A 26,354-nucleotide genomic window follows, 5' to 3' on the forward strand; every position below is an offset into this window, starting at 1 on the left:
TTTAAAGCTTTATTGTTTTGAACAATAAAGGAATTAAGGGATACGGTGAGAGCGCGGGTAGGTGGATCTGAGTCCACGAAAAGATCAGCCATGATCTTATTAAATGGCGGAGCAGGCTCGAGGGGCCGGACGGCCTACTCCTGCTCCTAGTTCTTATGATCTTATGATTAGGGGGAATGTATCATTAACTTACATCAGTTAGTGCCTGTGTGAGAGGAATGTCAAAATTCCACATCCTTCCACTTTGCAGCAGCCAAAGAAGTTCATTTTGTTCAATCATGAGATACATTTAACCTTGGTTTGCAGATTTTAGCACCATATTGTGCTCGGCTAGTGCAATTCACTGTAGCTGCTACCTGATTAATAACACATACAGACCGAATGAAGTCAATCTTAACACCCACATAACAAGTGTCAGGAGCTGGTTTCAATCTGCTTTAAAGGTTTTGCTTTGACTGAATTAGTTTCCAGCTTCGGAGTAACTCACTTGCCTCGAATTATTGTGGGCAGGCAAATAATGTTAGCGTGTTTTGTGCAAGGAATATGTTTGAAAAGAGTAGGTATAAATGACTACTTTCAGCAAAAAGCCAGAAACTACAAATACAAAAGGAAGTCTGTCCACATCAGTCAGTAGACTATACTTTCGCTGTCTAGTCCTTAAATCACCACAATTTGCCAGCCAAATATTTGAGTTTCAATGGCTCCTTGCAACTTAATTTGGCTAAATAATTGTTCGTTTCCAGAATCTCAAAGCCACTGCAAGTTCTGAGCTCTTCCCAATGCCTCCTCCACGTTACGACCTCTTCCTCCTCGCCCAACCCTTTCCCAGATTTGCGAGAGCCCTTTCACCACACAGACGGCAGCAGTTCACGAAGAAAGCTCGCCACCACCTTCTCGGGGCAACTAGGAACAGCAACTAATGCAGGCCTAGCCAGCAACATCTGCATCCTGCGAGTGGATTAAAATGAACATTGTGGTGTTAGAGATTGGGCGTGAATTGGCAGATAAAAATTCTAATGTGGCTAGTTTGAAATAATGGTGTGACTCTTTGGCCAATAACACTGGTGTAAAGCTGACCAATGTTCCTCCTATTACTACTGCTGGGCTGTAGGAGTTCCTGGTATCCAGGATTGCTATGGGCTACAGTGAGTACGTTAAAATTTAAACTGCTGCCTTGCCTAGCACAATCAATCTGTAAAGCAGGAGATTTGAAGACTGAAAGAATTTTTTTTCCCAAATTTTTGCCAGTACAGTTGATGATGCCATGCTGTCGTGAGTGTTGCTGGTGCTACCCCTCCCCCTTCGGTTCACCCAAATGATGCTGTCGCTTTGACAAACAGGAATAGCCGTCCCTAGTTATATGAAGAAAGAAACAAGAATACATCCAATGGGTTTCAACAAAGGAATGTGGGCGGGGTTGCTCAGTGATTTGTCCTGAAATCAGAAGAAATTATTAGCAAAATACAACTTGAAGGGTGAGTCAATATAAATGTTTCATTATTAATTACCACAGCATACAACAGCCATCATTCTCATAATTTTCTGTTCAACCTTGTGCATGCTATTATGTTGTATAACGAATATAATAAATTCTAGTCCATAAAGAGACAGATGGGAGAAATGAGAAGAAAATTCTTGTACACAGCGAGTTTTTATGATCGGAATGCACCGACTGAAAGGCTGATGGAAGCAGGTTTAATAGTAACTTTCAAAAGGGAATTGGATAAATACATGCAGGGCTATGGGACAAGAGCAGAGCCAGTGGTACTAATTAGAGATCTCTTTCAAAAGAGCCAGCACAGGCATGATGGGCTGAATGACCTTCTTCTGTACTGTAGTATTCTGAATTCTGAAAAATGCAGCAGGTGAATGGTGTAAAGCGTAAAGTTCCGAGGAGAACTTGCCCACTGATCCCTGCTACATGTACAGTCTACCCACTTCTCAAATTGCCACTTTCACAGTTGACTCAAATGCTGCCTGAGTGACAAATCAGCAGACAGAGCAGATCCCCGAGTAGCGGAGACATGTTGTCAGCTGTGATTCCTACTGTACAGGGTCAGTGTGTAAAATGACACCCGAAATTGCAGACTGATACTGCCAAACTGGAAAACTGAGAGTTCTCAGAGCAAGTGGCAGAATTTGAAAAGGCCACATTTACATCATCAGAACAGAAAGCAAACTCAGGAACAAGTAGAGCCAAACCTTGAATGAACAAGAAGACTTGAGTAGGAATTTTACGCCCCCCCACAAATGAGCGGCTGTTGGCGGGGGGGTCATAAAATTGAGTGGGAGGCATGGGGGGGTGGTGGGGGTGGGGTGGGTGGCCGTTCCCAACCCCCTTCCATCCCCCCGTTGCAAATTTACACGGGGCAGCAGCGGTGAGAAACGGCCCGCCCACCCCAGGTCAATCAAGGCCCTTAAGTGCCAATTAACTGGCACCTAAGGGCCTCTGCCTGCCGCCGCAGGTATTTTATCTTTGCCTGGCGGGCAGCTGAAACTTCAAAAACCCCACCTGGTGAAACCAGGCAACCTTCTTGCAGGCTGGTTGGGGGCCCTCCTGATCAGGCACCGTGTGCCCTATGGAGGGCCACCCCCAAAGCCCCAACCGCCCCCAATGCACAACACTCCCCCCTCCCCTCCTGAACCGACCCCCCCTTACCTTGCTGGGGCCCGACTGATTGTCCCCTGCGAGGCCCAAAAAAATTACCTTTGTTCCAGGGCCGTCCTTCCTTTTGCTTCCAATGGCTGGATGCAGCCCCAGCAGTGGCCATTGCTCCCGGTGGCGCTGATAGGACTAAGAGCTGCTAGCCCACTGATTGGCAGGCAGCTCCATTAGGCCTGCTTCAAGGAGGTGGAAATACCACCCAAGGCCAATTAAAGGTCAGAGGAGCAAAACATGCCGGTCTGGCTCGCCAGGCTTGGCGGAAGTGGGCTCGCGACAGACTTTTCAGCCAGTGGACAGAGCCACCCGCCCAATGGAAAATTCAGCCCTTTGAGCTCTTGATCAAGTAATTACAAGGCTCCAAGATGGGAATGCCAACCTGAAGGCCAGACCCAAAGCTACAGCAACAATATAGCTGCTGGTTACAATCGCATTGGGTGAAATGTTCTGACTGGGAAACATTCTTAAAAGCCTGAATTGAAAATTGAGAAAGTGAGAAGACAGTCAACACTGAATGCTGATTTTGAGAAAACAAAGGACTGGCTTGATAAGACTGGACTTTCTCAGGAGTTTCCATTGGCCTTTGTTGGGGGTACAGCCTCTCCCCACCCTGAACAAGACCAGCAGGCTGGGGACAGGCACTCCTAGGCCAGAATTTTCTTCAGCCCAGACCGAGTGGCGTGTCAATAGGCTGGAATGCTGAATAAGGGCCAAGGCAAATGGTGGCTGTGATCTGCTGGTCTGGGTTGAAATCCAGGCCTGGACCACTGAAGAATTTGCATCTTTTTGGCCTCTTGATAAGGGAAACTGACAGGCCATTTTGCAGCCTCTGTCCTATGGTGGGTACTTGAGATGCACCCCTAGTGGCATGGCTGCATGTCCAATTTACTCAAATTATAGTATCTCCTCACCACCCTGAAGGTCAGGTAGATCCTGTCACATACATCAATATCAAAGGCCTGTGGATTTTCCAGGCCTCAGTTATAATTTTCTTTTTCAAGTGAATTTGGACAGTCAGGGGCAGATTTCCCTATTCCTGCCATTGGGGTCATTGTATTCCCTGGGCAGCTAGAATAATCAGGTCGTGGAGAGTGCATAGTAATAGTAACAGCCTGATTTTCTGTTCATTTAAATGGATGGAACATTATTCAGGCTCCTTCTCATCTGATCTTCCTGTATTTGCTGCATCCAGGCAATTCAATGGGTCTAGGTGTAAAAGAAGCAAATTTGGCCGTCTAAATACTAAAACAAAATATCACTAAAGAATGCAACTGGAGGGGCTATAAGGAAGCGTGCAATCGATACTCAGTAATAAATCTGGCCCATTTATAAATTACATCTCATTCAATTCTGTAGCACTGAATTACTTTTAAGATTATGAGCAGTTTGACTGCTAGGCACGTTCTGCAAAGCCTGGTGACTTTGACTATTTTAGCCTCTAATGTATCGTGATATTTGCCATTTAATGACTCATTGTCACTAAGAAAATACTCTCGAGGTGTTACTAACCATTTTTAGAAACTTGGTTTAATATGATGGGACAAGCCTGTAGCGAGATGATCCAATACTTTTTACACTAATCAAATTAAGGTAGAGAGAAGCTTCCACTTAATTTGTGAACAGCTCAAATTTTATGCAACACAAATTATTAGCAAAAAGAATTGAATAATAAAGATTTGCTTTAAATTTTATCTCAGTTCATAATTACTGTGGTTATTAATTTGCCACTTTCTACAGCCTCTGATCTTCAAGAAATATGCTATACTTCAAATCATTTTTACAGTTCTTATATTCATTGGCTTCTGCTCATCTCTGCCATTACTTACTGTTTCTCTTTTAGTTACTAAAAAATTCCAAAGGAACTTTCATTTAGATAGTGCCTGTCCCGTCCTCAGGATGTCCCAAGACACTTCAGTTAATTAATTAAGTTTGAAGAATAGGCCTTGATATTTACAGGGGAGGGTCATGTAATGGGGCTGCAGAGTTTTGGACAGGAAACCCAGAAGAGTTTGGTTTTCCCTACACGCTATGGTGTCAGAACTCCATAGCATACATCTTTCCCGTCCCGGAAGTCAGTCTGATTGGCAGGCTTGGCTTCCAGTTGGGCGGGTTAACTCTGCAGGAGTGTGATCTCAGACCCTGGAGGGTGAGCCTGTCAATTCCTGGGGGGGAGGTAAAATCCCAGACCCTGACGGGACTTGTACAATCTTGGGATGGGGGATAGGGGTGTCCATTTCCCGAGGCCTTGAAAACCTGGTCATCCACCGTAAAACCCGCAAAGCAGGTTAAATCATATGCTTCCAGCCTCATTAACATATTCAAAATGCCAGCTGCCTCCTGGAAGCCTGCTCCTCGTCCCACCAGAGTAAAACTGAGAAGTTGGCGCGTTGAAACTGGCTTCTCAACATGCTCGGAATTTTTCCCAATTTAATCTCCACCCGCACTCAATCTCATGTATCCACCCATGTTAAAATTCACCCTGTGGTCATGGTTGCAGCCATTGTGCTTACAGCAAGATCCCACAAGCAATGAATGAAATGAAGGGTCAGTTATTCTGCGTTTGATGGTATTGGCTGAGGGAGGAGTGTTGGCCTGGACATCGAGAGAACTCTATGATCTGTGAATAGTAGTTGGTTATATTCACGTGAATGGACAGACAGCCTGGGTTAAGCAACAGCTAGTTTCTTTCTCTGTATCTGCTCCTCTATTGACTCAGTTGGGAGCATTCTAGCCTCCGAGTTAGAAGGTTGTTGTCTGAAGACTCACACCAGAGATTTCAGCACATAATCTAGGCTGACACACCAGTGCAATACTGTGGGAGTGCCGCACTGTTGGAAATGCTGTCTTTCGGATGAATCTTTAAACCAAGGCCCTCTCAGGTGGATCTAAAAAATCCCATGGCACAACTGGAAGAAGAGCAAGGGGCATTCTCCACTTTATGCTGCCTACATTTACCCTTCAACCAACATCATTAGAAAAGCAGATTATCTGGCCATAGCTGTTTGTGGGAGCTTTCTGTGTGTGAACTGGCTGCAGTATTTCCTATTTTACAACAGTAATTACACTTCAAAAGGTGCTTCATTGGCTGTAAAGTGTCTGGGACATCCTGAGGCCATAAAGGTGCTATATAAATGCAAATTCCTTTTCAGTTTGTCCTTCACCTGCAAATAACTTTCTTTATGTTTTTGGTCTCTTGGTTCTTTCTTTTATGGCTCTATTGCACAGTGGCGAGAAAGGTTTAACATTGGGATGTCTTTTACAACAGTGAAAGATGCCCAGGACTAACTTATAACGGCAGGTCCCTAACTCTCTGTTCTCAGGAGAAATGGAGCACTATGCATGTCAACTTTAACAGATGTGCAGAGCTACACTCAGGGTAATAGTTAAATTTCTAAGTTAGCGAGGAACCAGCTGTCCTGCTGTCTTTTTACTAACATTCAAACATTAAAGGGCAGACCATGGAACCATGATTTATAATCGCAGTTACACCTCAGCTGGTGGGAAAGCTAAGCAATGTGAAAGTATATCCACAGGGTGCTCTCAACCAACATAGCAATATTTGTCGCACTGTCGGTTCACAACTTTACTCAATTATAGTGCAGCTTTGGTACCTTCTCAACACAAAAACCATATTGAATTAACTCAACAACTGCATTATTATTGGCCTATTTCTTTCACTCAGCTTCTGTTTCTAGCCTTTTCTTAGTTTTCCTTTACTCTGATCTTTTAGTCGATATTGTGGGCTCGTCCGTGCAAAGAATTCTGACTGCAGTAGGAAGCAAGGAAAGCTAGTAAGCCTTTTCTTCCTCTTACCCCCTCATCACTCTCTGTCCCTACAATCTTGCGGGCCTCATGCTATCAGTGGGAGACCATTACTCTTATCATTCTAGAGGAATAGAATTGAAAAGCAGAGAAGTTATGTTAAACTTTTATAGAACCTTGGTGAGAACACACAGACCTCTGTGAAGAGATATGGTCTCCGTAGTATAAAACGGGGGAACCAGGTAGCTCAAGATGGCTAGCATGTGGTTCGGAGCAACATCAATAGCATGGGTTCAATTCCCATTCCGGTCTGAGGAAGACAATGTGAAACCGCCTCATATACCTACTTCCCTACTCATGCTCATCTCTCCTGGGCAGAGGACCTGTCCCTGGGCTGAACACCACCACAGCACTATAAAAGGATATAGAGGCACTGGAGAAGGTGCAAAATATTTTTGGTAGGATGATAACAGAACTGACTGGTTATACCTATCAGGAAAGACGAAACAGGCTGGGCCTCTAGGGAACAGCAGGTCGCGGGGTAACCTTTAAGAGGCCTTTAAGATTGTGCAGTGGGTTTGATAGAGACATAGAGATGTTTCCATTTGTGGATGAGTCCAGAACAAGGGGTAATAAATACAAGATAGTCGCTAATAAATCCAACAGGGAATTCAGGAGAAACTCTTTACCCAGAAAGTGGTTAGACTGTGAAACTCACTACCACTAGGAGAAATTGAGGCAAATAGCATTGATGCATTTAAGGGGAAGCTAGATGAGGAAGAAAGGAATGGAAGAATATGCTGATAAAGTTAGATAAAAAGGCACCGGGGGAGACTCTTGTGGAGCATAACACAGGCATAGACCAGTTGGGCTGAATGGTCTGTTTCAGTGCTGTACATTCTGTGTAATTCCAGTCCTACTGACTTCATCTGCCTTCCCCAAAATGTTTCCCCTATCCCCAGGGATTTTTTGAATGCATACAAATTCTTTCTGCAAAATGAGTTTAAGGAGAGACTGTCACTAGCTGACACTACAGGAACTCAGTTAGAATCATAGAATGGTTACAGCACAGAGGGAGGCTATTCAGCCCATTGTGTCAGTGCTCGCTCTCTGAAGGAGCAATTCACCTAGTGCCCCTCCCCCACCTTCTCCCCGATACCCTGCACATTCTTCTTTTCAGAACTGGACACAATACTCTAGCTGAGGCGGAGCCAGTGTTTTATACAAGTTTAACATAAATCCCTTGTTTTTGTGTTCTCTGACCCCATTGATAAAGCCTAGGAAGCTGTATGCTTTATTAACCATGCTCTCAACTTGCCCTGCCTCCTTTAATGATTTATGCACATATACACTGTTAAGGTCAAGTGAGGAGGGGTCGAAGGGCTTCCCTATTTTCCCTCTCTTTGTTTGACCACAACAGGTTTATTTCTTTCTTAATGTGGATGTACTGGCCAATTCAGTAGGTTTTTGATTACTTATTTGCTATGATCATAATAAGAACCAATTGAACAGGTTTTCTTGAGTTTAACAAAGAAAGAGGTTAACTTTATTGTACCTAAACCGAACTAATGAAAATAATAAACCATGCATCGACTTTAACACACACACACACACACACACACACACACACACACACACACACACACACACACACACAACGTTTACACACAAACAAACAGTTTACAGAGTGGGGAAAAGCAGATGGTTGGATTAGAGTCCATAAAAAAGGGGTATACAGTCTGTGGCATTTGGTGATTCCGCAGGCTTCTAGTTGAATCCAGTGGTCCTCAGGGTTTTAGTTTAAAGAGGTAGATGACTAGTTTGGTGGGTCTCTTGGATACAGCATTGCGGATGATTTCCTCCAACGGCGTTTCTGATTGTAGCTGGAGTATGCAAAGGTGATCAGGCAACAGGCAGAATTCAAAGCTTGTAAGCTGAAATGGAGAGAGAGCAAGAGAGAGACCCCCACTTGGGTCTGCACATGTCAGAGTCCAAATGCTTCTCCTCTCTCTGCTGCAGAAATACACAAAACATAGCAGTTAGCAGAATTTCTCTATTGCTAAAAGAAAAAGAACAAGCAGTTCCCTTAAACATTCTGGGTCTTGGTTCTTGCTGGGAAATGCAGCCATTTTGCCTCGCTCCTTACAGTCCTTTTCAATGTCTTTTAAAAAAATATATAAATTTAGATCTCCAGTCAGTGGATTAAAGAAAATTATCATTCAACAAAGCACATTGGCGTAACAACACCCATGTCCCTCTGCTCATGCACCCACTTTGGAGTTGCACCCTTTATTTTGTCTCTCCGCATTCTTTCTACCAAAATGAATCCCTTCACACTTCTCCACATGAAATTCCATGTGCCACTGGTCCGCCCATTTCAGCAACCTGTCTATGTCCTTTTGAAGTTCTACATTATCCTCCTCAAAGTTCACCAAACTTCCAATTTCTGTATTGTCGGCAAATTTTGAAATTATGCTCCAGACATCCAAATCTAGGTCATTAATATATATCAGGAAGAGCAGGAGTCCCAACATCGACCCCTGGGGATCTCCATTATAAACCTTCCTCCAGTCCGAAAAACATTCATTAAGCACTAATCTCTGTCTTCTGTCACTCAGCCAATTTTGTATCCAGGTTGCTACTGTCCATTTTATTCCATGGGTTCTAACTTTGCTGACAAGTCTGCTGTGTGGTACTTTATCAAATGCCTTTTGGAAGTCCATGTACCCCACATCAACAGCATTACTGTCATCCCTCTCTGTTACCTCACCAAAAACTCAAGCAAGTTAGTTGAACACGATTTTCCCTTAACAAATCCATGCTGGCTTCCTAATTAACCCGCCTTTTGCCAAGTGACTATTAATTTTGTCCCGAATTACCATTTCTGGAAGGTTTCCCACCACTGAGGCTAAACTGACTAGCCTGTAATTTCTGGGCTTATCTTTACACCCTTTTTGAACAAGGTGTTACATTTACAATTCTCCAATCCTCTGGATGCATCTCATCCGGTCCTGATATCGTTTACTGCAGCAGTGACCTAAAGACTGATGTGGACTGGTTTTCCTGCACAAGTGGCATAGTCCTGGACCCAATTTGCCTTTGAGCCAAACAACAGGAGCAACTTATTACAGATTACAGTGACCTAGATTCCACTTTTCGGTATATTCCAGTTCTGGAATCTTTACAAAGTAGGATGCCTCCAAAAAAAAATGGGTGACTTCAGCAGCACTCGTCCAAGACATTGTAATGTAATCAGCGAAAAGTCTTGCTCTTAATTATCCACAGAGAATAGGAAAGTGCATGATGCAGTGTGTACACGGTCATTAAGAAAAGGAGATGCAACTTGAAGGAACATTAAGTCCTTTTTTTAGAAAAGAAATACGTGTTTCCTTATAAACATACAGGGCCTCAGTTCTGTATTGATTTTCATTCTGGCTGCACTTGATTAATGTTCCAGGAAAGTGTCAGGCACACTTGTGCGGGACTGAATAAAAGAATCACTGCCTTTCCAGAGACGACAAAAACCTGTGTCATTTTACCTGACTCTTAAGAATCTTCAGCATAAACAGTGCCTCTGAAGAAGAATCACCTGCACATTAGCTTCTAAAACCCTCAACACATTGCATGGACCCATTATTTCACACTATCAGACCTCATATCAACTAATAAGCCGATGTGCATTGCTATCAGTTCCAGCTATGTGCAAAATTAATTGCCACTTAGATAGAGCACAACCATCTCCTCAGGCTAGAAAGATTTTACCTTGGAAAACTGAAGAATCGTTGAAATGAGTTCAGCCAAAATAATTATATCACTGTTTAATTTATTGCTGCTTTTTCTCGTTGTCTGTTCAAATTTGTCATTGTATCTGCAATTTTATTAAACTACAGCATTGATATTGCCTCTTTCATTTCACTGATAATAGAAAAATATTGCAAGGGTAATTTCCTGCGCTGATACTGGGTAGATCTAATCCCTCTACAGAGCATTTCCATACAACTGAAGTGTTTCTATACCTGCAGTTATTTATACTGCTGTTTGTCTCTCGAGATAAGGAGGCCCAAAAGAAAAGAATTGTTATAGAAAAAGGTGCTTACCTGAAGTAAATTGAAGGCAAGTGTCTCTAACAGGTATCATGAGAAACAAGGGCTTGAACATTTACTGTTAGAACAACAGTGCGTTAAAAGTTACACTTGTCTTGCAGCTAAATACTTTTCTACAGTCCTGAGAGTAAGCTGCTTTAATTATCATAAAATATTAGATCAGGAAAATTCATTTACCTAGCTCGGAGGAGAGTAGGAACATAAGCAATAGGGGCAGGAGTAGCCCCTCGAATCTGCACCGTCATTCAATCAGGTCATGGCTGATCTTCTACATCAACTCCATTTTCCCACTCTATCCCTATATCCTTTGATTCCCTTAGCATCCAAAAACCTATTGATTTCAGTCTCTCTTCCTTTAAGACACTCCTTAAAACCTATCTCTTTGATCAAGCTTTTGACCATTTGCCCTAACCTGGCCTTATGTGGCTCAGTGTCACATTTTGCTCTAGAACACTCCTGTGAAGCACCTTGGTGCATTTTGTTACATTAAAGGCACTATATATATATATATATATATATATATATATATATATAGATAGATATTATATATATATTGTTATGACCGGTGTCAGGCTCCCCTCTTGTCCCTTCTCTGGTTTGGCCGTAACAGGGTTTATCTTTTTAAACACAGTGATTTTACCTTACCACCTCAGTGAGCCCTTGCACACTACACTCTAATTACAATTGCAAATGAACCAATCAGGCAGGTTTTCTTAGGTTTAAACAATACAGATGTAAGTTATTAGCCTTATTACTCTCACCCAGTTAAAATTACTAAAATACGCAACGTATCCACACTCACAGACATATGAGAGGCACACACACACACAAATAGATACAGAGGGGAAGAAAGAGTTGCGGGGGGGTGGGGGGTTGAAGTAGAGTTTGTAATAAATGGAATATAGATATGGTTCTTAATATCCTTGGTATAATGTCCTCAATTGAAGTTAAGGACTTGCTGGGGCCACGTGCACAACTCCAGGCTTGCTTCTCTGGTACCAGAAGGCTGAAGAGAGGTTTCAATTGTCTTCTTGCTGGTCGCCTGTAGTTCTGTAGTCTTTTAGCGTTACAAGCTGCCACCATGGTTTCCCTGGGACTTTGCTGGACAGAGAGAGAGAGACTTCTCTCTGCCAGTCCAGTTGCAGTCTTTTTTCTTTCTGTGAGGCACACTTCAAAACACGCCAGTCTTACACCAGCTGAGTGGTCATGTGATCATCTCTTTGTTTGAAACAACAGTTACTGGCAGGTTGTTTGAATTTGAGTCTTTCAGACATATCCGGGGGGGAGTGGTGGGGGTTGCCTGGGAGGTAGAGTTTGGCTCTTACAAAGTCAAAGGCTGTCGATGTCTTTTGATCATCACTATTGACAAAACCTACCTCGCTAATTGAATCAGTGAGCACCCCCATGGTCTCTCAATTCAGCTGTCTCTCAGCCAGCCCTATCTTCTCAGAATGCAAATATGCTTGGCCATTTTTAACAGTTCAGTTCTGCTTTTTAAAAAGTTACTTGTCGTGTCCAGTAAAAGGTTTCAAACAGTGTTCCATATGACTAAATTAATGTTTCCATTTGGCAGGCGTGGTTTCCGTCACAATATACACGGATACGCACACACAAGTTGTTGTTGTTGTTGAATATGCTCAACAACTGGACATCCACAGCTCCCTAACACAGTATGTCAGTGCAGGTTTGTTTGGAAGGAATCAGCTTGCTTCCAATGAGTGGGTCGGGAGACAAGGCTCTCGTGCATTTCAGGAATCCAAATCCAAACTCTAAAATAGAAGTGAGGTCCGTGGCTCAGAGATTTTTGGGATCTCTGAATGCCAATATGTGATCTGGATTTCTTAATGCTGCTGTCAATTCCGTTGATAGCTTTGGGTCTTATCTATTGCAACACCTGACATTGCAGAGCAGTGGGGGCAGGGGCTATCTGAGGTTTCAATTGATCTGAACTGCCTAAACTGAGACTGTTTCCAATGCTGTTGATCTGAAGAGGTAGAATTTGGATCAAACCTTATTTAGAAGTGGCTTTACAGTTGGTCCTTATAGAGCACCATAGTCTATTGTTGCTCAAGGCTCAAGTATAACAATCCTCTGAACTAAAAGTAGTACCGCTCTTCACAATTTCATACAGTAGCTCTGATTAGTTCTACTCAATTTTTAGAGCAAGGGTATGATTTGCTAGAGCACAGAGATCAGACAGTGGGGTTTTTGTTTTAGAATTTAGTTGTATAGCTGGGATTACCTATGAAGAATTGTTCATCCTGGAACTGAAGCATAAATAGAGAAAATGAAAGAAACAAGGCAAATTCACAGAGGGCATGGGATAATAATGGTGCCAATTTTTATACATAAATTAGCGAAACAAATTAACACACCAAGAAAGGGCGGCACAGTGGTGCAGTGGTTAGCACCGCAGCCTCACAGCTCCAGCGACCCGGGTTCAATTCAGGGTACTGCCTGTGTGGAGTTTGCAAGTTCTCCCTGTGTCTGCGTGAGTTTTCGCTGGGTGCTCTGGTTTCCTCCCACCACCAAAAGACTTGCAGGTTGATAGGTAAATTGGCCATTATAAATTGCCCCTAGTATAGGTAGGTGGTAGGGGAATATAGGGACAGGTGGGGATGTGGTAGGAATATGGGATTAGTGTAGGATTAGTACAGATGGGTGGTTGATGGTCGGCACAGACTCGGTGGGCCGAAGGGCCTGTTTCAGTGCTGTATCTCTAAATAAAAAAATAAATTAAGAAAATGGAGCATTCTGCTGCAAATCCTTGCTGGAAAAGAGAATTTGAGTTCGTGAAGCTTTTATTCTGGTCAGTCTTCACACTATCAATAGAAACACCAATAGAATGTGAGATCGCAGCAATGATAATATTATTTTCAGCATCCAAAGTGAAGGCATTGATGGAATATTCCAAAGCGGATAAAGGGGTAATTTTATAAGGCGGCAATCTCCTTGTGGAGCTTCTGTAGATGGGAGTGCATTTGTAGATAGGGCTATAACATTACAGGTCCCATACCTCACAGGATTACTTTTCAGAATATAACACCAGTGATGTTATTACATTGCAGAAATTCTTTGAATGGCACATTTAAGTACCACAGGCAAAATCTATTGTATTTGTTCCATGGATTAATTAGCTTTGCTTTTCAATGGCCAGAGTTTCATTATGCGACTAGACCCATCTGGCTTCTCGTCTCATGGTGCCGTATCACAATCCAATAGTACTGTTGCATAATGCTACAAAGTATTTTGAAATCCACTCTTGTAGAGATAATTCTGCAACTTGCTCAAACTGAAAACCCCAGTGCGCTTGAGACTTGGAGCTACAACTACTGATCTCAACCATCAAGTAAGTAGATAATTTATGCTCAAAGTCATATTTGGCATGATAACTCCTGTTAATAAAACTGCCCACTTTATACTGTAGGGCAGTTTTGTTCAACAGACAACTAAAGCATGGCTGTTGCCAATCCAACAGCCTTTGCCCTTCTGTCTTTGTCCCAGCTGTCCTATGCTAATATTTACTTTGAATTTAGCTCATCTGATGTCAGAAATTGAATTGAAAACGCTTTAGAAAAACTACACATTGGCATGAATGCAGCATTTAAAAAAAAACACATTTTAAGCATTTTTTTTAGCTGTGCATAGAGAGAACAGCCAAATTAAAGATAAATTCCATTAGAACTGCTCGAGGGCTGTGCAGGTTAGAATCAAGAGGGAGGCAGGCTGGTTGGTGCCATGTTAATTCAATGCTAGGACTTCGATCTATACCACGTCAATTCTTTTGCAGAAAAAAATTGAATTATTCTCCAATTTGAATGAAAAACTTTAATAGAACAGCACAGTGGGGCACTTTTTTGCTCAAAAAATTGAATTTATATATTATTTGAATTAAATAACTTTGAATTATCTGTAGGTTGTATTGGTGAGAAACATAGAAACATAGAAAAATTTATGGCACAATAAGAGGCCATGCAGCCCATCGTGTCCATGCTAGCCAAGAAAGAATTACCTAGCCTAATTCGACCTTCCAGCTCTTGGTCCATAGCCCTCTAGGTTATGACAGCTGAAGTGCATGTTCAAGTGACATGTGTACTATGACTGAAGGCCTTGAGAAACCTGACAGTAGTAACAGCTGACCTGCTGATGGGGACTAAAAATATACCTTCCTCTCCCAGCAATGTTGTTCTCCCTCTCCCATCATCATCTGCAGTATGGCGGTTTCTTGGGTCTTCCTTTACTAGAGGGGGGGGGGCGAAGAGTATTTCTGAGAGTAGGAGAAGCCTCCATGGCCTTCTCTCTCCCTATCTCTGTAACCCCTTACAACCCCACTACCTTCCGAGAACTCTGTGTTGCTCCAATTTTGGCCTTTAGTACATCCCCAATGTCCTTCACTCCACCATTGCCAGCCATGCCTTTAGCTGTCTAGGCCCTTAGTTCTGGAATTCCCTCCCTAAATATCTCTGCCTCTCTACTTCTCTTTCCCATTTAAGACACTCCTTAAAATCTATCTCCTTGACCAAGCTTTTGCCCACCTGCTCTAACATCTCTTTATGTGGCTCAGTGTCAAACTGATAATGCTTGTGTGAAACACCTTGGGTTATATTGTGTTAAAGTTGCTATATAGATGCAAGTTGTTGCTGTTCTATTTGAGAGCTGCTTGGTGAATGGTTTAAGCTTGTGAAGCCTGGTGTTTATTGCTTTGAACATCCCCATATTATAACTGGATCCTTTCACGTCTGTGATTGTATCCAGCCAAGACTGATCATAGAACCATAGAATGATTACAGTACAGAAGGAGGCCATTTGACCCTCTTCAAGAGCAACTCAGCCCGTCTGGCTCCCCTGTCCTTTCCCCGTAGATATGCAAATTCTTTGTCTTTAGGTGCTTATATAACACCTTTTTGAAAGCCCCAATTGGATTTGCCTCCACCACACTCTCAGGCAGTGCATTCCAGATCATAAGAACTCGCTGTGTTAAAAATGCTTTTCCTCATGTCACCGTTGGCTCTTTTGCCAATCACCTTAAATCAGTGGCCTCTGGTTTTTGACCCTTACACCAATCGGGACAATTTCTCTCTGGCTAGACTGGTCACGATTTCGAACACCTCTATCAAATCTCATCTCAACCTTCTCTTCTCTAAGGAGAACAACCACAGCTTCTTCAATATATCCACATAACTGAAGTCCCTCATCCCTGTAACCATTCTCATAAATCTTTTCTGCACCCTCTATAATGTGTTCACATCCTTGTTAAAGCACGGTGCCCAGAATTGGACACAATACTCCAGCTGAGGCTGAAGGTTCACCACAGCTTCCTTGCTTTTGTACTCTATGGCTCTATTTATAAAGCCCATGATCCTGAATGCATTTTTAACCACTTTCTCAACCTGCCCTGCCACCTTCAATGACTTGTGCACATCTACCTGCAGGTCTCTCTGCTCCTTTAGAATTGTATTCTTTAGTTTATATTGCCTTTCCTCATTCAGCCTACCAAAATGCCTTACTTTACACTTCTCTGCATTAACTGTTATCTGCCACATGTCTGCCCATTCCACCAGCCTGTCTATGTCCCTTTGCAGTCTATTGCTATTGTCCTCACAGTTCACAATACTTCCAAGTCTTGTGTCATCTGCAAATTTTGAAATGAAAGTTTCTTCTGACTATAGGCCCATGTGTCCTTTGAGAAACAAGTTTGGACATGTCAAACCAGTTCCTAGTATGCACAAGCCTACACCACAGAATTGGTGGGAATTAGACATTAATTGGTAATTCCACGAAAAGATGTGACAAAAATAGATAATGCAGGCAATGGAACTATCAGAGCAGTGCTGTATGCTGTTCTAAGGTTGGGGTTAAGGCTGATGTAGACAGAGGTGGACAATGCTTAGACAAATAACATGTTGTCTTCAGAGCTGCGCACATCAAGTTAATAACTCTGTCAACAAGGATTGACTGTAAATAGTGTTCACCCTCTACCTATAACAACTGCAAATTCTCTTCAGTTACAAGCATGCAGCTCCTTGGCTTCATAATCAAATTTACAGCAGTTTGAGCTTATATAGCACCTTTAATGGAATAATGCATCCCAAGGTGCTTCACATAGGTTGCCAATAATGAGCAATGAATGAAGAGTTAGGAGAGCCGACTGAAGGCACTGTCTGGGGGATGGGTTTTGAGGGATCTTTTAAAGGCAGGATGAGATGTAGCAAGGCAAAGGTTTAGGGAGGCTGTTGCAGAGAGTAGGGTGGCTGATGTTTTGACTACCAATGGTGAAGGTACAGGAAAGGGAGATGAACAGGAGGCCAGAGTCAGTGTACCAAAGAGTACGGCTGAGATTTGAAACTAATGGAGCTTTCAGAGGAACAAAGAAAAGATTAAATATTCCACTCCCAGCTTGACCTTCCTCAACTTAATAAGAACACATAAAAATCTTCTCTGGAAAGAAAAGCCTCCCAATGTTATAAAAAAAATGCTTCAAAGAAACCTCTGATCTGGTCACAGATCAGGATTTTTTTCTAAAAAGCTTTTGCAGTGCTGAGATTGATAACAATACTAATAATAAAATTGTGCGTGGGCATTATACTTACTGCTGACCCTGAGGGTTTCATCGCAGTTCCATTGTAAACAAGAGAGCTAATGACAGCAGTGCCCTCTAAAATTAACTTAATTCTATTTTACTGTCCTTGATAATGTGATTCCAGTTTTTATAATGATTGAATAGAAAGCTGCAGGAAATTCTAAGTATTAAATCTAACATTTTTTTTTCTTACCAATGTGTTTGGGCTGTGAGTGTAATTTGCCCCATGCACCAAAATAACTGAGAGCATAGATTGACCTGTCAGTCATGCTTATTTAATATTGCTACACGATGAAAATGAAGCAGAATTGTAAACTGATAACATTACACCAACAGAGGGAATAATAAAACTGATTCTCATTTTGATCTCGTTACAGTCTGTCAAGGATAAGTATGCTGGCCTCAGTTTGGACATTCTTCAAATTGAACGGCAGTTGACCCCCATCTCACTAAACTTGAAGCCATTTTGAATCACGTGATGTTCAAGTCAGAGTTCATAGTATAGGTTTCAGCTCCAAGTCCTATTGCGAGTTCAGAGTTTATGAGGAAGAGGGGAATATACCTTTATACAACAAAGCTCTGCCTGACTGCAGTAGGTCAACTAAAGCAGCCTGCACACCCACCCCGACCCCGACCCCATCCCACCCACCCACCATTCCATTTTATTCTTTTGCTCAAAGTCAACCCTTTGTTCACTGACTTGAAAAATGCTTGGAGACACCCCTCTCTGCAATGTGAGGAGTGTTCCAGAAATGCAAGATGTTGGTGGAAAGTGCTTCATTTATGTCCTATTTCCTTAAAGTATACCTGTTAAATAAATAGGCTAAAGTGAGGAGGAGTTGAAATTTGATCAATTTACAATTTATTTGGAAAATTCTAAATTTTTGTACCATGATTCTGCTAATATAGCATCATGTACTTGTCATGAAAGTCATTCTGTGTGCACACAATGTTTTGAATATCATTGCAAAATATTGCACAACTGTATATTTAGTGAGTTGATGGTGCTGAAGGCTGGAAAGGAGCCATGGTACCTTTGGTTTTACTCTGAATTTTGAAATGGTTGTGACAGGTCACAGATTTGTGCCCTTAATTTACCAAACAGCGGGTTGCCAAACTTTGTGACGCCACAATAGCTGCTGTTCAATAATCAAACACTGAAAGGGAAAACGAGCTCCTGGCTGCTCCCACATTTCTTGCAGTGATTAAATCAAGAGCTGCATGGGCAGAGCCCTGAGAGTTGTGTAGAGTGGGGACACTTAAGGGGAAAGTGCAATAAATTGTAAAATAAAGCATTTTTTATTTTAAATGGTCAAAAGTTTCCAGCTCTCTGTTAGCCCAGTGGCTATGGATCCATTGCATCTTATTCTCCTGTCAGATTCTGTGCAACATCCAATTTCCCTGGTGGTCTTGGGGACCATCAATCTATTGCATTTGATTTCCCTGACTGTCTATGTGGCTATCCATCTGTGGTATTTGATTTCCCCTGCGATTCAGAGAGATATTTGTCCATGGTACATGATTTTCCTGATAGCCCCAGCTAACTCTTTATGCAATGGAAATTTTGTTTTTAAAGACTTTAGGTTTTAATAATTTGAATATTAGGAACTGCTTCTAATTTCTAAATTCAGTCAACTGTTAACACCTGTACAATCTTTAACAGCTAATAGATATAATTTTAACTAGCAAATAATAAACTGTAGAATTTGCATTTCATTCAGGCAATGCACACTGGCACTGCTGCCTAAACAACTTGAAAATTCAAATCATACATTGTTCAGTTAAATGTATCAGTTTGCCATCCATTGAAATTACCCAATATAAATGTCATCAAAGAACAAAGAACAAAGAACAGTACAGCACAGGAACAGGCCATTCGACCCTCCAAGCCTGCGCCGATATTGATGCCTGCCTAAACTAAAACCTTTTGCACTTCCGGGGACCGTATCCCTCTATTCCCATCCTATTCATGTATTTGTCAAGATGCTCTTAAACGTCGCTATCGTATCTGCTTCCACCACCTCCCCCGGCAGCAAGTTTCCAGGCACTCACCACCCTCTGTGTAAAGAACTTGCCTCGCACATCCCCTCTAAACTTTGCCCCTCACACCTTAAACCTATGTCCCCTAGTGACTGACTCTTCCACCCTGGGAAAAAGCTTCTGACTATCCACTCTGTCCATGCCGCTCATAACTTTGTAAACCTCTATCATGTCGCCCCTCCACCTCCGTCGTTCCAATGAAAACAATCCGAGTTTTTCCAACCTCTCCTCATAGCTAATGCCCTCCAGACCAGGCAACATCCTGGTAAACCTCTTCTGTACCCTCTCCAAAGCCTCCACGTCCTTCTGGTAGTGTGGCGACTAGAATTGCACGCAATATTCTAAGTATGGCCTAACTAAGGTTCTGTACAGCTGCAAAATGACTTGCCAATTTTTATACTCTATGCCCCGACTGATGAAGGCAAGCATGCCGTATGCCTTCTTGACTACCTTATCCACCTGCATTGCCACTTTCAGTGACCTGTGGACCTGTACGCCCAGATCTCTCTGCCTGTCAATACTCCTAAGGGTTCTGCCATTTACTGTATACTTCCCACCTGCATTAGATCTTCCAAAATGCATTACCTCACATTTGTCCGGATTAAACTCCATCTGCCATTTCTCCGCCCAAGTCTCCAACCGATCTATATCCTGCTGTATCCTCTGACAATCCTCATCATTATCCGCAACTCCACCAACCTTTGTGTCGTCCGCAAACTTACTAATCAGACCAGCTACATTTTCCTCCAAATCATTTATATATACTACAATCAGCAAAGGTCCCAGCACTGATCCCTGCGGAACACCGCTAGTCACATCCCTCCATTCAGAAAAACACCCTTCCACTGATACCCTCTGTCTTCGATGACCGAGCCAGTTCTGTATCCATCGTGCCAGCTCACCTCTGATCCCGTGTGACTTCACCTTTTGTACCAGTCTGCCATGAGGGACCTTGTCAAAGGCTTTACTGAAGTCCATACAGATAACATCCACTGCCCTTCCTTCATCAATCACCTTCGTCACTTCCTCAAAAAACTCAATCAAAGTAGTAAGACACGACCTCCCCTTCACAAAACCATGCTGTCTCTCGCTAATAAGTTTGTTTGTTTCCAAATGGGAGTAAATCCTGTCCCGAAGAATCCTCTCTAATAGTTTCCCTACCACTGACGTAAGGCTCACCGGCCTATAATTTCCTGGATTATCCTTGCTACCCTTCTTAAACAAAGGAATAACATTGGCTATTCTCCAGTCCTCCGGGACCTCACCTGTGGCCAATGAGGATGCAAAGATTTCTGTCAAGGCCCCAGCAATTTCTTCCCTTGCCTCCCTCAGTATTCAAGGGTAGATCCCATCAGGCCCTGGGGACTTATCTACCTTAATGCTTTGCAAGACACCCAACACCTCCTCCTTTTTGATAATGAGATGACTGAGACTATCTGCACTCCGTTCCCTAGGCTCATCATCCACCAAGTCCTTCTCTTTGTTGAATACTGATGCAAAGTACTCATTTAGCACCTCGCCCATTTCCTCTGGCTCCACACATAGATTCCCATCTCTGTCCTTGAGTGGGCCAACCCTTTCCCTGGTTACCCTCTTGCTCTTTATATCTGTATAAAAAGTTTTGGGATTTTCCTTAATCCTGTTTGCCAATGACTTTTCATGACCCCTTTTAGCCTTCCTGACTCCTTGCTCAAGTTCCTTCCGACAGTCTTTATATTCCTCAAGGGATTCGTCTGTTCCTAGCCTTCCAGCCCTTACGAATGCTTCCTTTTTCTTTTTGACTAGGCTCACAATATCCCGCGTTATCCAAGCTTCCCGAAACTTGCCAAACTTATCTTTCTTCCTATAATAAAAGCAAAATACTGCGGATGCTGGAAATCTGAAATAAAAACAAGAAATGCTGGAATCACTCAGCAGGTCTGGCAGCATCTGTGGAAAGAGAAGCAGAGTTAACGTTTCGGGTCAGTGACCCTTCATCGGAACTGACAAATATTAGAAAAGTCACAGGTTATAAGCAAGTGAGGTGGGGGTGGGGCAAGAGATAACAAAGGAGATCTAGATTGGACCAGGCCACATAGCTGACCAAAAGGTCACGGAGCAAAGGCAAACAATATGTTAATGGTGTGTTGAAAGACAAAGCATTAGTACAGATTAGGTGTAAATACACTGAATATTGAACAGCAGCAAGTGCAAACATGAAAAAAAACAGTGGGTAAGCAAACTGAACTGCTGCAGTGTTCCAGTGAACATCAACGCAAGCTCGAGGAACAGCATCTCATTTACCGATTAGGCACACTACAGCCTGCCGGACTGAACATTGAGTTCAATAATTTCAGGGCATGACAGCCCCCCATTTTACTTTCATTTTTAGTTATTTTTTCTTCCTTTTTTTTAACATTCTTTTTTACACTTTTTACAATCTTTTTTTTGCATTTATTTCATTTCATCTTTGTTTGTTCAGTTTGCTTACCCACTGTTTTTTTTCATGTTTGCACTTGCTGCTGTTCAATATTCAGTGTATTTACACCTAATCTGTACTAATGCTTTGTCTTTCAACACACCATTAACATATTGTTTGCCTTTGCTCCGTGACCTTTTGGTCAGCTATGTGGCCTGGTCCAATCTAGATCTCCTTTGTTATCTCTTGCCCCACCCCCACCTCACTTGCTTATAACCTGTGACTTTTCTAATATTTGTCAGTTCCGATGAAGGGTCACTGACCCGAAACGTTAACTCTGCTTCTCTTTCCACAGATGCTGCCAGACCTGCTGAGTGATTCCAGCATTTCTTGTTTTTATTGTCTTTCTTCCTCACAGGAACATGTTGGTCATGGATTCTAATCAGCTGACGTTTGAAAGACTCCCACAATGTCAGACGTTGATTTACCCTCAAACAGCCGCCCCCAATCTAAATTCTTCAGTTCCTGCCTAATATTGTTATAATTAGCCTTCCCCCAATTTAGCACCTTCACCCGAGGACTACTCTTATCCTTATCCACAAGTACCTTAAAACTTATGGAATTATGGTCACTGCTCCCGAAATGCTCCCCCACTGAAACTTCGACCACCTGGCCAGGCTCATTCCCCAATACCAGGTCCAGAATGGCCCCATCCCTCGTTGGACTATCTACATACTGTTTCAAGAAGCCCTCCTGGATGCTCCTCACAAATTCTGCCCCATCCAAACCCCTAGCACTAAGTAAGTCCCAGTCAATATAGGGGAAGTTAAAATCACCCACCACCACAACCCTGTTACCTTTAGATCTTTCCAAAATCTGTCTACATATCTGCTCCTCTACCTCCCGCTGGCTGTTGGGAGGTCTGTAGTAAACCCCCAACATCGTGACTGCACCCTTCCTATTCCTGAGCTCCAGCCATATTGCCTCGCTGCATGACCCCTCTGAGGTGTCCTCCCACAGTACAGCTGTGATATTCTCCTTAACCAGTAATGCAACTCCCCCACCCCTTTTACATCCCCCTCTATCCCGCCTGAAGCTTCTCAATCCCGGAACATTTAGCTGTCAATCCTGTCCTTCCCTCAACCAAGTCTCTGTAATAGCAACAACATCATAGTTTCAAGTACTAATCCAAGCTCTAAGTTCATCTGCCTTACCTGTTATACTTCTCGCATTGAAACAAATGCACTTCAGACCACCAGTCCCGCTGTGCTCAGCAACATCTCCCTGCCTGCTCTTCCTCTTAGTCCTACCGGCCTTATTTACTATGTCCTCCTCATTTATTTCACTCACTGTCCTACTGCTCTGGTTCCCACCCCCCTGCCACACTAGTTTAAACTCTCCCAAGTGACGCTAGCAAATCTTGCAGCCAGGATATTAGTGCCCCTCCAGTTTAAATGCAACCAGTCCTTCTTGTACAGGTCTCATCTGTCCCTGAAGAGATCCCAATGGTCCAGATATCTGAAACCCTCCCTTCTACACCAGCTGTTCAGCCACGTGTTTAGCTACACTATCTTCCTATTCCTCGCTTCACTGGCACATGGCACAGGGAGTAATCCCGAGATTACAACCCTAGAGGTCCTGTCTTTTAACTTTCTACCTAACTCCCTAAACTCCCCCTGCAGGACCTCGTCACTCTTTGCACTTCTGCTTTACTTTCACACTAACGGGCATTATCCTTTCTTTTGTTACAGAGTTTTCAACATATACATGTTTCTGTGCATATGTCAGTTTTAAAAATTGATTTTGCAATTAATGCAACTGAAATTTAAAATGCTGCATTTCATTGTGTAGCTTTGAATTCATTGAGGAACGTACAGTCTGATTTCTTGCAGCATAACCTGAAGTCCAATCCATGGATGATACATGTATAAAATATGCCAAATCCAGTGGTAAATGGTCGGAGGTGTACTAATATTTATATACCATAAACACCTCATTCACTAAACTGGGGCTTCAATTTGTACAGGCCATTATTAGCATTTGGCATGGCTGGTTTCCACTGGTCATCTCCCAACTGACCACAGATAGTGGTTTTGTTTACTAATGTTTCAACCCCTGTGTTTTGTTGGCCAAATAAACAATTGGGACAGGTTTTTTGTGAGTTTAAAAATATAAGATTAAATATTTATTAAACAATAATCACCTGAAATTTTCACGACATGCATGCATTCACTCTCTCATGCACACTCACAAAAGATAGATAGAAGGTAAAGGGTAAGAGGCATTAAGAGTTCAAGGTGTAACAGTCTGCTGTTTTCAGGGAAAACCTGTGGGATCCTCTTGGAAGATAAGTTTTAATGTTGCAGGCCTGTTTGCTGGTTGCCTTGACCTTGCTGGGTTGCTGAGGTCTCTTGGCAGTCAACACTTCAGTTTTGATTTTCACAAGTGGAGAAATTGTTCAAAAGGCACACCCTTATTTCTCTGCTGCAGTTGGTTGTTAAAGTGTCTCAACAGGGTTCAAGTGTCTTAACTGGAATTGATTTCTCTCTCTCTTTCTCTCTCTCTCTCAGCCTTGTCCTGGAATTAAAAGATGGCTTTCGATATTCTCTCTTTGGCTGGAGATCCCAGACTGATGTCTTGATGTCTTGATGACTGATGACTTCCTTTGTTCTCCAGAAAAGGTAGATTCATAATGTGTTAGTTTCGCCCATGTTACTTCAGGCTTTCTATTCCTGAGGGGGGCTCACGTTGTGGACAGCTCACATCCTTGTGTGATGAGCTGTTTAATTTCAATGCAGATGGGGTTAATGAGTTTCAGTTCTAGCAGTCATGAATGCATATTTTGAATGCAGGAGATGGTATGTGTCATGTGACTTTGTCCTCCATCTTGTCGAAGGCAAGTGTATCAGCCCTTTTGAATTGCTCTATTTTTTACAACTCCTGTTTATTTTTGTATTTCCATCTCTGCATTTCTCGTGAAGGTGACACAATGGACAATTACTGTCAGTCAATTATCCACAGTTGATTGTGACAGCGTACATTACAGTGCTACAAAAAATTAATAGAATAATAGGAAGTGGTGGCAATTGTTTGCTGATTAACATCACAAAGATATAACTGTCAAGTTAAGTTGCAGCTAAGCTGGATGTAGGATTAAAATGAAATGAATAAATAAAACAAAGCTGCTGGCACACTTTGCTTCAGTGACTTGATGTTTTGGGGTCGAAGGCTCTGATCCCAGCAATGGCATCAGGACCATGTCCTCCAATGCTGACCCCATCTAATTTTGCAGCCATTGGGAGGGCTTGTGCTCTATTGTGGATACTCACCTATCCCCTACTTCTGGCATCTGGCCATCAACTATCCCTTCAAAGGCCTCATAGAGATCTTTGCTCCTTCCCTCTGTGTAATAGGACTGATAGAAATGAAATAGAAAATATCTGACTTGTCCCTTCAGTGATTCTCCCGCCCAGCACCCCCCACCAAATGGATCCCATTTGTGCCCTTTTGGGGGTTTTATGTGCCTCACGTCACTAGGCACACTGATCCCCATTCTTATACCAAGCCTCGGACAGACCAGAGCTGAAGAAATTTCTGGCCTCAGGAGTCCCCGCCACTAGCCCAGACACTAGTTCCGTCGCTTTAGCCTCCTTGCCCTTGTAAGGGGTGGGCAGAAGTACCTGCCAGCATAGACCGAGACCAGGTTTTAGTCAAATACGGGAGCTGTGGCAGGAAAGTTCTCGAAGGATAAACCAATTTTGCCTTGCATGTGTATCACCCATTGGTAAAAAAATAACTTGTGTATCACAAGACAATTCTGTACCGATAAAATATATGTACAATAAAGGTTACAAATGATCAGGCAATGATGTTAGTATTACAGGAGTTGATCTGTTCCTCCAACAAAATTGACCAACTCCATTCATCATTATCCTCATCATTAAGTTTTACCAGCAACGGCGCCATGTTGGAACTTCAGACTAATAGCCCAATTACTTTCATACAGGTTAAACACTTAAATGTGAACACACAGAAGTCTTTCAAATCTCTGATGGATTGCAAAATTTCATTAGCTTGCACGCATTACAAAATATGCTCAGCTAACAAAAGGTTATCAGCCTAATTTTAATTACATCTATCACTATGGATCCCATTCTTATAACATGACTAACCAACATTATGTAATTCTTTGAATTCAGCGTAAAGCTCTTCAGCTTATTAAACTCTTATAATTCCATAAAGAGATTACAATAATTAACAACAGAAATTATTCATTCAGTGCCTCTCTATTTAATGTCAGCTAGCAACAGATTGCAGGCATAATTGCCATGAGACATAATGGTAACAGGCGTAGGTTTTATATGGAACTTGGGCCTACAGCATATGTTAAAGCAAATCTTAAGAGAGAGAATGAATGCAAAATGCAATTGAGGACAATTTTAATGCTGAGGTGATATAGGGTTATTATTACAAGGTTTTCCGGTTTAGATTAACTGTGGGTCTTTTTTTCTTTCTGAAAATGTGTGTGGTTCTTTAATACAGCACCTGCCCACAGAATAGGCAACAGCTTCATCAAGCAACTGATCGAAGTTTCATCGAATGTGTTGCATCTCCCTGAGGCAGCAGCTTGTTAACTCCAGATGTTCCCTTTGGTAGCAACTCACTAAAACAGCCCCAGGGACCAATGCTGCTTTCCTGCAGCTGGTCTGAGCACAGCGAGTTTTAAAAGAGAAAGAGTCTGCGATGTCCATTATTTGAAGAATAGATTTTAAAGTCACGCAGATTACGTGAAGATTGCCTAGGATTCTG

At 42.4% G+C, this 26,354-nt stretch overlaps 1 long non-coding RNA gene across 1 annotated transcript; it reads left to right on the plus strand.

Moving 5' to 3' along the window:
- The first annotated feature begins 1,258 nt into the window (after nucleotides 1–1,258).
- Nucleotides 1,259–26,354, plus strand: LOC137379804 (uncharacterized). The gene is made up of 3 exons (XR_010976918.1): nucleotides 1,259–1,475; nucleotides 24,116–24,226; nucleotides 26,088–26,354. It is a non-coding gene; the product is annotated as an uncharacterized lncRNA (long non-coding RNA).

The sequence above is a fragment of the Heterodontus francisci genome, chromosome 18, assembly GCF_036365525.1.
Source record: "Heterodontus francisci isolate sHetFra1 chromosome 18, sHetFra1.hap1, whole genome shotgun sequence".
Classification (NCBI taxonomy): Eukaryota; Metazoa; Chordata; class Chondrichthyes; order Heterodontiformes; family Heterodontidae; genus Heterodontus; species Heterodontus francisci.